Source organism: Saccopteryx leptura, chromosome 11, assembly GCF_036850995.1.
Source record: "Saccopteryx leptura isolate mSacLep1 chromosome 11, mSacLep1_pri_phased_curated, whole genome shotgun sequence".
Taxonomy (NCBI): Eukaryota; Metazoa; Chordata; class Mammalia; order Chiroptera; family Emballonuridae; genus Saccopteryx; species Saccopteryx leptura.
In genome coordinates this window covers 35,638,383-35,651,369 of record NC_089513.1, presented here as the reverse complement: position 1 = coordinate 35,651,369, position 12,987 = coordinate 35,638,383, and the positions used below count along the sequence as shown (strand labels likewise).

At 41.4% G+C, this 12,987-nt stretch overlaps 1 non-coding gene across 1 annotated transcript; it reads right to left on the bottom strand.

Annotated features, from left to right (window-relative positions):
- Positions 1-7,887: 7,887 nt before the first annotated feature.
- LOC136383629 (U6 spliceosomal RNA) lies at positions 7,888-7,994 on the bottom strand. Its single transcript, XR_010747450.1, has one exon. It is a non-coding gene; the product is annotated as a U6 spliceosomal RNA (small nuclear RNA).
- Between the last annotated feature and the right edge of the window lie 4,993 nt (positions 7,995-12,987).

Genomic DNA, 12,987 nt, shown 5'->3' with positions numbered 1-12,987 from the left:
CCAATGGAGCCTTGGCTGCGGGAGGGGAAGAGAGAGACAGAGAGGAAGGAGGGGGTGTGGGGGTGGAGAAGCAAATGGGCGCTTCTCCTATGTGCCCTGGCCGGGAATCGAACCCAGGTCCCCCGCACGCCAGGCCGACGCTCTACTGCTGAGCCAACCGGCCAGGGCCACAACCCTTGCTTATTAAGACAATGCTGTAACCAACTAATTTATCTGGCCAGAGCTGGCTCTCTCTTTTTGTAAAGTCAGCTAAAATTGATACTCAGTGCTAGATGCACTGATTTATTGTGGGTTGGGGAATATTCTAATTCTATGATTTCTTTTTTGGTTATTACTTGGAACATTTTTGTAGTAAAGACATTTTTCCCCACATTCATGACTTTGTAAACCAGTGGTAATGTTCATACAGGGAAGGGAAAACAAGTATTTGAGTTTTTTCCTTTATTTACCAATTTTCAAGGTAAGAAACTTGTTTCCTGTCATCTAGTTTAAGTATTGTGAACTAACTCATGGTTTCAAACATATTTCATAGACTTTAATCCATTTTAAATATTACTTTATTAAAGCTCAAATTGTCCCATTCATCACTGGTGCCTCATCAAGTTCTGAGTCCTGACACTGTTCTAGCAATCTTGAATAGCTTCCTTGCTGTCTCATATGACAGAATATTCCAGGCTCAACTTGTATGTTTCCTGCCCTAAACCTGGAATTGGCCATTTCACTAAAACTCCTTATTGATCATTTTCAGTAGTAAATGGTATTTCAAAATTATAATTGGGGCTCGTACGCTTATTGCAACTAGATTTACCACATGTTTCTGGGAGAGTGCTGGGAAATATCTTTGTATTTTTTTATTTTATTTTTATTTTTTGTATTTTTCTGAAGCTGGAAACGGGGAGAGACAGTCAGACAGACTCCCGCATGCGCCCGACCGGGATCCACCCGGCACGCCCACCAGGGGCAACGCTCTGCCGCGACCAGAGCCACTCTAGCGCCTGGGGCAGAGGCCAAGGAGCCATCCACAGCACCCGGGCCATCTTTGCTCCAGTGGAGCCTTGGCTGCAGGAGGGGAAGAGAGAGACAGAGAGGAAGGAGGGGGTGGGGGTGGAGAAGCAGATGGGCGCTTCTCCTATGTGCCCTGGCCGGGAATCGAACCCCGGTCCCCCGCACGCCAGGCCAACGCTCTACCGCTGAGCCAACCGGCCAGGGCCATATCTTTGTATTTTAATAATAAAACACTTCATGAGTTTATTTTGATATTTCCAAGTCAAATCGAGTACTACAAGGTTTTTACCTAATCCTTTTATTTCAACTGTATCTCCATTTTTCTGTACCGAAAATCTTGATTTTCCAGGACACAGGCCGTGATAGAGTTAGAATATCCCACAGATACTAATTTCTTTTATCCTCCTCACACATGCCACAGTCTCAGAAAATCAGTACTAATATAACCACTACCAATATTTAATTTTAAAAATTAAATATTTTTTATTTGCTCTCCTCATCCTCCCCTTATGTCTTAAAGTCATATTATATCTACATTTTCAGGACATAGTGGTATGGTATGGTATAATATACTATACTGTCTCCCTCTGTCCCTGTTTAGTCTTAATTCTTCAAGTAACCATGTTCAGTGCTTGCCACCAGTCCTTACTCGATAGCTCTGTTTTTCATATATGGCTTTTTTTTTTTTAAGACAACTTTAACGGGATGACATTGATTCATTAGGGTACATATATTCAGAGAAAACATCTCCAGGTCATTTTGACATTTGATTATGTTGCATACCCATCACCCAAAGTCAAATTGTCTTCCGTCACCTTCAATTTGGTTTTCTTTGTGCCCCTCCCCTCCCCTCTCCCCACCCCAACCTCATGTATGGCTTTTAATGAATCCAGGACAGAATAATGTTTCTATCTTGAAAGCAAGCACAGAAGCTCTTAAGACTAGTTAAAATGTTATTTGGCTGCAGTTAGCTTTTAAATTGAATCATTTATAATCTTTTTTGTTTTCTTACACATAAATGTAGTCATAATCGTGGTGCCCGAAATATCTGTAATAAACTATCCATTACTTCCTAAAAGTCTTGCTTATGATTCTGCCATTTCCTACAAGGTAATTAGAAAAACCTAAAGCCAGTGAAGTTGAGAGGGCTTTCGTTCCTCCTTTTTGGTTATTGACTTCACAGCAGTGAACAAGTAACAACAGATTTTTAGTTTCACAACCTCTCTTCCTCCAGTTTGGACGGATCGTCCAATAAAGCGAAACCTGTTGGACAAGTACAAAAGGAGAGGAACTTCAGAGGTAATCATCAGACTGAAAAGCTAGTCCCTGAAAAAAAAAAAAAAGGATATTTCTGAGACAGAAAATAAATATTCGTTAATTTAGAGCAATACAAAAGGCATATTTAAGTCTGTAAAACTTGAAAAAAGTTCAAAACTTTAAATACCATGTTTTAAATAAAGCTTTAAGTCACATACCACTATTGACCTCAATACAGCAATTCTGCCTCTTGTCCCCGGATTCCTCTTATAATTTGGCCACCTACAGGAAAAATTAGGTGCTGGCCGCCTGAATTATTTTGCCTTTTGAATTATTTTGAGTTCTAAAATGGTCAAGTGCAGATATTCATTGTTTCACTGTGCCTTTAACCTTTTGTAAAAAGGAACTTAGAATTCATTGTTTAAACAATGAAAACTAAGATTTAAAGCTGTTGACTGCTAATGAAAAAGTTCACTTTGTTTCTAGCACCTCGCGAGATACAGCTTTTCCAAGGCCTTCCAAGGGAAATCGGATTCCTATATTATTATTCAAATGCTAAATTCTTCTAACTCTACAAACACCGATGGAGATATTCCTTTCATGTATTCTTTCACCCAGGTTTTTAAAACAGGTTGAAAGGTGTGTTGAGAATCTGTAAATCTGCAGTCAAGTGAGTTCCAGGTCAGATCTTCAAAGATACCCTGGCTCCAGCGGTGTTGGCTTCATTACTTTTACTGGGTGCTAAGTGTCTTTCATTTTGAAGTGAGCTTATTCCAGTTGTTGAATGTTTATTATGTAATGTGTACCTTTAAGCACTGAAGTTATTTTAAAAAGTCATTAAGAGATTCATTCTTTTCTTATGCAACTGCAGAAAAAATCTGTACCATGATCAGAATTTAAAACTTACAGTTTTTTCTTCTGTAGATATGTATTGTGAGAAATAAAGAATGGCAGGACCATTGCTTTCATTAAAATATTTGTTGTGTCTATTCTTAAGTGTTGAACTTGATAATTTTTTCACGCAAGCCTAATAAGCTTTTAAAATTGTCATCATTCAGCAATATTGATCACAAAAATAGACCTTCAGGCCACAAAAATGTAGGCATATCAGGACATTTGGCAATGTGTAGACATTATTTGTAGTCATAACTGGGGTTTCTATTGGCCAGGGATGTGGATAGAGACCAAAGATGCTGTTCAACATTCTACAGTACACATGGCAGCCCCCTTGCAGCAAAGAATTACCAACAGTGCAGAGGTTTAGTAACCCTGATTAGGCCAAAGTAATACTGATCACTGGAGTTATTGGTTCTGCTTCCAAGAGGCTTCACTGAGATTTAAAAGGTAAAATGTATATGAATTCTGTATCTTACTCTCTGCTAAATATGATGTTGGTCAAATAAGTTTGTAAATATGATGTATATGTTTGCTGGCTTTGGGTGTGAGAGACAGGCTGTAAGCCAAGGGTCCCCAAACTTTTTACACAGGGGGCCAGTTCACTGTCCCTCAGACCGTTGGAGGGCCGGACTATAAAAAAAACTATGAACAAATCCCCATGCACACTGCACATATCTTATTTTAAAGTAAAAAACCAAAACGGGAACAAATACAATATTTAAAATAAAGAACAAGTAAATTTAAATCAACAAACTGACCAGTATTTCAATGGGAACTATGCTCCTCTCACTGACCACCAATGAAAGAGATGCCCCTTCTGGAAGTGCTGCGAGGGCAGGATAAATGGTCTCAGGGGGCCGCATGTGGCCCGCGGCCATAGTTTGGGGACCCCTGCTGTAAGCTGACAAAGTCATTATAGCCTAAGGCTTAGTTTTTAGACTAAGCCTTTCCTTCCCTTCTAATACTAAGATCTTCTCAGAACTAAGCTTTTCCCCACATCCTTGACTGTTTCATGATGTGGGGTGGTGCACTCTTATGAGGAATCCCATTTATGCCTCAGATAAGTGGCTTTGTATCAGAGACTTCCGTATTTGTATAGTGGCTTAAAGGCTTTAATTTTCTACACTATAAAATGAAGCAGACCAGGGGCGCTCGCTCTCTCTCTCTCTCTCTCTCTCTGTTCCTGCTATCAGCATTACAGAGGCCTCCCTGATCCCCTGCCCTCTATGGGAAAAGCAGGTTTTCTCCCTTTTCCTTGGCTTTTCTTGTGGCTTGCCTGTCTTGGTGAGACACCAATAAACAGAATGACCCACCATCCTCCGACTCCACCATTTTCTTTACCATCTGCCCGAATTCAATGAGAACCTGCAAGGGAATGGCCACGATGGCAGCCCCTGGCCATACATATACACTAAGTTTTAGGTGGCTGTAACTGTCATATGTACCCCAGTTTAGGATATGCTCAAACATATATGAAAGCTTTTCAGATTTTTCACAAGAGGTACAGGCCAGAACACAGCTGTTATTGACATGACCAATGCTGAGTAACATTCTGAAAGATAGAGGATGAGTGGAGAAGACTTATTGTTACCATCTAGGCTAAATTTATTGAAGTCGGTAAGACAATATTACAGAGGGATACCGATATCTGAGATCCTTGAGGCTAAGATCTTATTACCAGAAAATCATCTGGTATTTTAATCCTGCAGTTGTCAGAGAAAGTCACACATGGATCTTGATTAAGACTAATCATTGCCCCCAAGGCAGCCATATGAGAGGCTCAGTGAAGGTGAACAACATGGAGACATGGGTCTAGATAGATTAGAACTGCTGCAGTTATAAACAACCTCAAATCCTAGCATTCAACTAAGGTATACTGGATCCTAGCTATTCTCCAGACATTGTTCTCTAACCTCAGAATTACAAATTACTTTGATCTCATGGCATTTGTATGTCACCATATGCCTCCCCAGTTACTCCTCAATATAACAGGCTGGACAAGTTGTTGGTTATGCAGGTCACACTGGCCTTATTTCCAAATACCATCATATTGGGGATTAGGGTTTCAACATAAGAATTTTAGAGGGACACAAACATTTAGTTCATAACATGTTTGTTGCATAGAAAAATGAATGGCTGACAAGCGGATCAGAGTTCTCATGTTAGTTCCTCTGCAGAATCTTTTCTCACTAGCAGTCTATATGGAGAACAAACTTATGATAAAGAGAGCAGCATTATGTACGAATTTGCTAATTATTGTTTCCCAGAACTTAGCACAGCACTATGCACCTATAGGCACTCAATAAATACCTGATAAATAAATTAGCAAATCAGTTGTAGTTTGAGAAGCATAGACAAAATGTTCTTTTTTTTTTTTTACAGAGAGAGAGTCAGAGTCAGAGAGAGGGATAGACAGACAGGAACGGAGAGAGATGAGAAGCATCAATCATCAGTTTTTCGTTGTTACGCCTTAGTTGCTCATTGATTGCTTTCTCATATGTGCCTTGACTGTGGGGCTACAGCAGACCGAGTAACCCCTTGCTCGAGCCAGCAACCTTGGGTCCAAGCTGGTGAGCTTTTGCTCAAACCAGATGAGCCCACGCTCAAGCTGGCAACCTTGGGCTCTCGAACCTGGGTCCTCTGCATCCTAGTCCGATGCTCTATCCACTGTGCCACGGCCTGGTCAGGCCAAAATGTTCTTAATGAATAAGATCTTCAAGCCAGATGCATCAAACCACCAGGCAACTTCTTTCCTTAGAGTTCTAAAACAAAGATTCAGTCCAGTGGTATAACTCTTACTGGAAAAGCAGTATTAATTTGCCTCCTAGATTCAGTAATATTATAGGCAAGGTGCTAAATCTGAAAGACAGCTGTACATTATATTTTATAGTTGCTGAATTTAATTTGCTCCAGATAAGGTAGTATAATAACTTGTTACATAGTTAATCTAGGTAGCCAAATAAACTTAGCTAAACCTTGTAAACAGATAAAATGAAGAAAATGTTTAGTTATTTCCACTATATTTTGATAAACCTCTAAGTGTATTTCACTTTGTCCTTTTTTGTGTGTGTGTGACAGAGTCAGACAGAGGGACAGATAAGGACAGACAGACAGGAAGGGAGAGAGATGAGAAGCATCAATTCTTCGTTGCGACACCTTAGTTCATTGATTGTTTTCTCATATGTGCCTTGATGGGGGTGGGGGTGGGGGCTACAGCAGACCAAGTGACTTCTTTCTCAAGCCAGAGACCTTGAGCTCAAGATGGTGAGCCTTGCTCAAACCAGATGAGCCTGCACACTGCACTCGGGGTCTCGAACCTGGGCCTTCCGTGTCCCAGTCCGATGCGCTATCCACTGCACCACCGCCTGGTCAGGCCCACTTTGTTCTTTTGACACATCTGTAATAATGTATGTAAGAGGGTCAGATTCTTACATGTCCTTTGACAGTATTTCAAGGGTATGTTCTACAGAAATTTCACCCTTGAAACATTCTGATTTTAAAATGATCTTAAAGTGAAAAACAATAATTTTGTAACTAAAAAAATTAAGTAGTCAAACTCAAAGAAAATAGAAGGGTGGTTGCCAGGGGCCAGTGTGAGGTGGAAAAGGAAGTTAGTTGTTCAATAGACATAGATGACAAAGTTCTAGGGACGTGGGTAACAATGTTCATAGTTAACACTACTGTACTTTCAAAAATAGTTAAAATGGTAATGGTAATCTTTACATTATATATATATATTTTTTACCACAATAAACAAATAAAATTGGTATGTGGATAAACCACATATCATGGTGTATATTTTTTTATGCCAGTTTGGGAAATTATATTTGTTGGTGAAATTTAGGAAAAATGTATTATCTCACTGACAATACCTAAGGTTTCAAAAATAAATTATTTAAATATAGTTACTGAACAATTCTCCCTGTTGCCATTTTCCTGCCCACTGATTTCTTTTTTTTTTTTTTTTAATTTTTATTTATTCATTTTAGAAGAGAGAGAGAGAGAGAGAAAGGGGGGAGGAGCAGGAAGCATCAACTCCCATATGTGCCTTGACCAGGCAGGCTCAGGATTTTGAACCGGCGACCTCAGCATTCCAGGTCGACGCTTTATCCATTGCGCCACCACAGGTCAGGCACCCACTGGTTTCTTTCAAGACTTCTGAAGAAGTTTGGGCCAGCCCAGCTTCTGCATTGCCCTGGGGCCAGCAGCAGCCTGCAGCTAGAAGCTTCCTCCAATGCGCCTCTGGGTGGTATTGTAGCAGACTATCACCCATGAGATACTTCTTTGTGTACAAATAGTCTTCCTTGGGACCTTATAGGACAGATTTCCAGCAAATTCTGACAGCTTGGCACCACAGTGACTTATCTGTTATCCAGTGAGCCACAGCTGAGACCTCTCCAGCAAGGTCTGAATCTTAGCCCTAGTAGAAGTGGTAGAGCCCTTCTTTGGGTACCTATTTTAACTCTATATTACTTTAATATTTTAATTGATTTTAGAGAGAGAGGAAAGGAAGGAGAGAGAGAAAGAGAGAAAAACATCAATCTGTTTCTGTATGTGCCCTGACCGGGGATCGAACTGACAAGCTTTGTGTATGGGGACGATGCTGTAACCAACTGAGCTATCGTTCAGGGCTCAACTCTATATTACTGTAAAAAAAAAAAAAAGGTGTTCATTTGAAACAGGTGTAATTTTGTTAACCAGTGTCACTGCAATAAATTCAATAATAAAATTAATACGGAACACTTCATGAATTTGCGTGTCATCCTTACATTGGGGCCATACTAATGTTCTCTATATTTTTCCAGTTTTAGCAGAGAGAGTGAGCACTCAACTCTATATTCTTTATTTTAAAATTATTTTTATTGTATATATCATATATTTTGATTGCGCACGCGCGAGAGAGAGGCAGGAAGAGACGAGAAGCATCAACTAATAGTTGCGGCACCTTAGTTGTTATGTTCATTGATTGCTTCTCATATGTGCCTTCACAGAGGTGCGGGGGGAGCTCCACCCGAGCCAGCGATCCCTTGCTCAAGCCAGTGATGATTCCACGCTCACTCTGGGACCCTGCGCTCAAGCTAGATGAACTCACCCTCAAGCCAGCAACCTTGGGGTTTCAAACCTGGGACCTCATTGTCCCAGGTCGACACTCTATCCACCAGTGCCACCACTAGTCAGGCTCAACCCTATATTCTTTAGATTTCTCTACTTCTTATGTCAATCTATTAAAGTTAAAAATTAGTTATACTAAACTTTTTCAGTTCAAATTACTGTGTCTACATTTCTCTTTCTCAACTTGACCCAGACTGTTAAATCAGATTATGTTGATTTTTCCTGAGTACCAACAAGAAATTTGCATTGCTACCATCAAGATTTTTCTGGCTGTGGGAAGAGAAAAAGAAGAGTTCAGAATGCTGAGGTCCAAATTCAGATAGTAATTGTTTGTTGACCGGAGGTGCAGAAGTTTTGTTCTCTGACTCACTGAATTTCCTTTCTCTGTATAAAATTGGATGCTGACAGAAAAGGTGAGATCCTGGCAACTAGACGGGAAGGAATTCATGGAGGATTTGGAGGGCCCTGACTCCCTGAGCCACACCATAGTGTGGCTCCCTTCCTCACAAACAGGATGGCACTGTCATTGTAGTATACACTGAACTGGAATTCAGGGGTGGGTGATATTTTGGAGACAGAGAAGAAGAGCTCTCTGTCCGCTCAGCCAACTTTCTTCAATGACATTATCCTGAGACAAAGTCTGTCAAACAGACCAAACTAGGTATGTGTTGTCCCAAAGTTACTGTTGACAAACAGGAAATCTAGGAGTGTAACCCAGTCTTGACTTTTCAATTTAACAGCCCTGCTGATGTAATAAAGTTTTTGGTGTTTACTTTTAGGAAGTTCTCCTAAAATGAAACTGTTAGACAGGTTACTATTAGAATTTACTAGAATTGTAGGCCTAGGCCCTTGCTGGTTGGTTCAGTGATACAGTGTTGGCCCGGCATGTGGATGTCCCAGGTTAGATTCCTGGTCAGGCCATGCAGGAGAAATGATCATCTGCTTCTCCACCTCCTTCTACTTCACTCACCCTCTCTCTCTTCCCCTCTTGCAGCCATGGCTAGATTTGTTCGAACACATCTCCCTGTGTGCTGAGGATGGCTCCTTGGAGCCTTTGCCTCAGGTGCTAAAAATAGCACAGTTGTGAGCATGACCCCAGATGGGCAGAGCATCTGCCCTAGACGGGGGTTGGCAAGTAGATTCCAGTTGGAGCACATGTAGTAGTCTGTCTCTCTATCTTCCCTCCTCTCACTTTGAAGAGGAGGGGAAATGAAAAAGAATTGTAGGTCCAGCAAAAGTCCAACCTGTGTAACAGGCCTGTGACTTAATAAAATCCATGAGGCAGAGTGTCCTAATTCCTAAGAGAGCTTCAGGCAGTTTCTGCACCACAATACCTTCAAACAACTGAGTTGCAAATGAGATATACCACTTCTCTCTCCTCAAACAGGGTCAGCTACTAAATGTCCTTTTAGGTTCTTCTCTGGCAAAAGAAACAATCTTAGCAGGCAATATCAGAGAGCCAGACTGGTTGACAATAAAATTTTCACCATCACCAACTCAACCAACTGATGCTCTTGAGACTCAGTGGTTCTCTGCTTTGCTTCATTAACCCTGTCTGGCAGTGAATGGTACATATCTTATGGTTTCTTCTTCTCTATCCATTCTTTAAGTGGAAGTTTTCATGGTAGTTGTATTTATTCTGCATTGTGGTATATAGAGGTGGTTGCTAGGAATCACATTTATGATTTAATCTAAGGCTCCAGGATCATGAGATATTAAAACTGGACCAGACTGACTCAATTAAAGGAAAAGTAAGGGATGTTGGACGGGAAAATTACTGCCCTCCCTGACATTGCTTCTAAAATAGCTGGAAGGGAATTAGATTGTCTCCTTTTAAGGAAGTAGTAAATGCATACATGTTGAAGGGGGAATGCTTGGAATAATGAAATTTTATGTACAGAAAGAAGACTGTATATGTGCTAGAGGGTTCTATTTCCCTAAAAATTAGGCTTTGTTTGCTTTTTAAAGCTGGTATCAAGCTTTTGCCTCCACTCTTGCATGGAACTAGTCTTGTTATAGTTGCCTTTGTCCTGGCTCTCAGCCCAGGATAGAACAGTGTCCAGCGAACATTAATAAATGTGTAAGGTAAGGAAGGGAAAAAAAGGAAAAAGAAAAAATAATGGAGGAGGGAGGAAGGGAAGAAGATAGAGAAAGAAAGAGGGGAGAGGGGCAGGGGCAAGGGATTTTTTTTTCTAATTTCTATCTTTCTCTCAAAGATTAATAAAAAACATCAAAGAAAAAGTGAAACATGAGTTTATTTGCTGAAATCTGTTGCCATTTCTGGTCCAGGCTATAGCTCTACCTCTTAGGACAGCAGCATATCTTATATAGTGAAACAACTTTAGCTGAATTCAGGATGTCTGTTTCATTGTTCCTGTGCTCTCTGTTTATTTTTTTCTTCTTCAGCAAGGGAGAAGACAGCTGCTCCACAGCTTGTGTTAACACACCTTCCAAATTGAAACTTAATGGAGACTGACTAGAACATAATCATCTGAATTCCATGTTCTTGGAAAAGTGTGACTGGCATAAGTTGGGACTATATACACCTCTGTTCCAATCAATTGTAAAATGGAGGCTGAATTCCACAGGAGAAATAAGGTCACTGGGCTACTAATATTATTTTTAAATGACAGCTCCACAATAGTACAGAAAAATACTGCTGACATGAAATTAAATGTCAATAGCATAAAAATGCATATTTATAATGTCATTTATGAAGGAATTGATATTTAACTGTCCTAAACTGGGATAGACTAAAAAAGAATAAATTCCTTTATTTTCTATACTTAATCTCAACTTTTAAGTTTTCACGTATGTTAATTTGCAGAGTTGTGAAGCGAGAATTTAAACTTGCAACGGAAAGTAACTTAGTTCCTCCTCTTTGCCTCTCCCTCTCCTAAAGTGTTGATTCAATTAGAAAAACGGGTTATGGTTCAATCAGAAGAGTAGAATGCCCAAAAAGTAGTTCAAAAGAGGAAATTTAATATGAAAAACTAATTACAAAGATGATGGAGTCACTGAAAGACCAAGTGTGACCATGAGGCAAACACAGAAGCCACTGAGAAAAGGCAGGGACTGTCCAGTGTGAGCTGGGACCATAGAGGGAAGGGCAGTCTTCCAGAACCTGAAATCATGAATAAAGCCACGGTCCGAATCAGAGAAAGAGGGTAAAACTCTGTCACCCAATTCCATTGTGAGGGGGAGGGGTGCATCCCACACACCAAGCAATTCTCAGATATCAGCTGGGTGTCCTATAATTCAACTCAATTCAAACACTATCTACCTGGAGATAGTGTCATATCCACAGGTTTAGGGAGCAGTCCCACAAGACTACCACCCCTACCTAGTCCTTTCAGATGCCAATTGGAAGTCCAGGTTGTCACCTATGCTTCTGATTGGCTATAGATCAGGTTCCCACGATTCTCTCCTTGGGATCAATTTATTTGTTAGGGCAGCTTACAAAACTCAGGAAGCCAGTTTACTCATTAGATTACCAGTTTACTACAAAAGGATATTTTTTTACTCAGGAACAGCAAAATAATGAGCTGGGTAAAATATAGGAAAAAAGGTGCAGGGTTTCCTTGCTCTCTTTAATCTCCAAACTAATGTCACAATGACAAAGACTACTTACTCAAAGACCAGATGAAATGCACTGAGGAGCTGAGGGGAGGCAACAGTCCTGGTCAGCAGATCAAAGGACTGAAGCCCCATCCCCGGCCTTACACAGATATTTATTAACAAGTACAAATAACTCAAGGAAGCAGAAAGAAGTTCTCAAGAGGTAAAGGACAAGGAACATGCTGACTCCTAATCTCTGTTCTGAGAGCCTAAGATTTTCTTTTGCTAAATTTTATCCTGCTGTTTTGCTGTTTCCAGCACGCATGTTTCCAGTAGCAGTCATCCCCAAACTACGGCCCGCGGGCCGCATGTGGCCCCCTGAGGCCATTTATCTGGCCCCCCACCGCACTCCTGGAAGGGGCACCTCTTTCATTGGTGGTCAGTGAGAGGAGCACTGTATGTGGCGGCCCTCCAACGGTCTGAGGGACAGTGAACTGGCTCCCTGTGTAAAAAGTTTGGGGACCTCTGCCAGGGTCAGAGAGGCCCCTGGATTCTCATCTGCTCAGCGCTTTCATCCTAGGGTGCCTCTCTGTTTCTAATTGTTATCCTAACTCTGCATGTTTTCACAGCATGTTCTCACAACCTAGAAGCTCTATGAACCCTGTCCTTCTAAGTTTTTGTGGAGGCTTCATTACATAGGCACCATTGATTACATCACTGGCCATTCTTAATTGAACTTAATCTCCAGCTACTCTCTTCCCTGGAAGTCTGGGTGTGGGACTTAAAATTCTAACCATTTAATCACATGGTTGCTTTTTTTTTTTTTTTTGTATTTTTCTGAAGCTGGAAACAGGGAGAGACAGACAGACTCCCGCATGCGCCCGACCGGGATCAACCCGGCATGCCCACCAGGGGGCGATGCTCTGCCCTTCCGGGGCGTCGCTCTGCTGTGACCAGAGCCACTCTAGTGCCTGGGGCAGAGGCCAAGGAGCCATCCCCAGCGCCCGGGCCATCTTTGCTCCAATGGAGCCTTGGCTGCGGGAGGGGAAGAGAGAGACAGAGAGGAAGGAGGGGGGGGGGGTGGAGAAGCAAACGGGCGCTTCTCCTATGTGCCCTGCCGGGAATCGAACCCGGGTCCCCCGCAGGCCAGGCCGACGC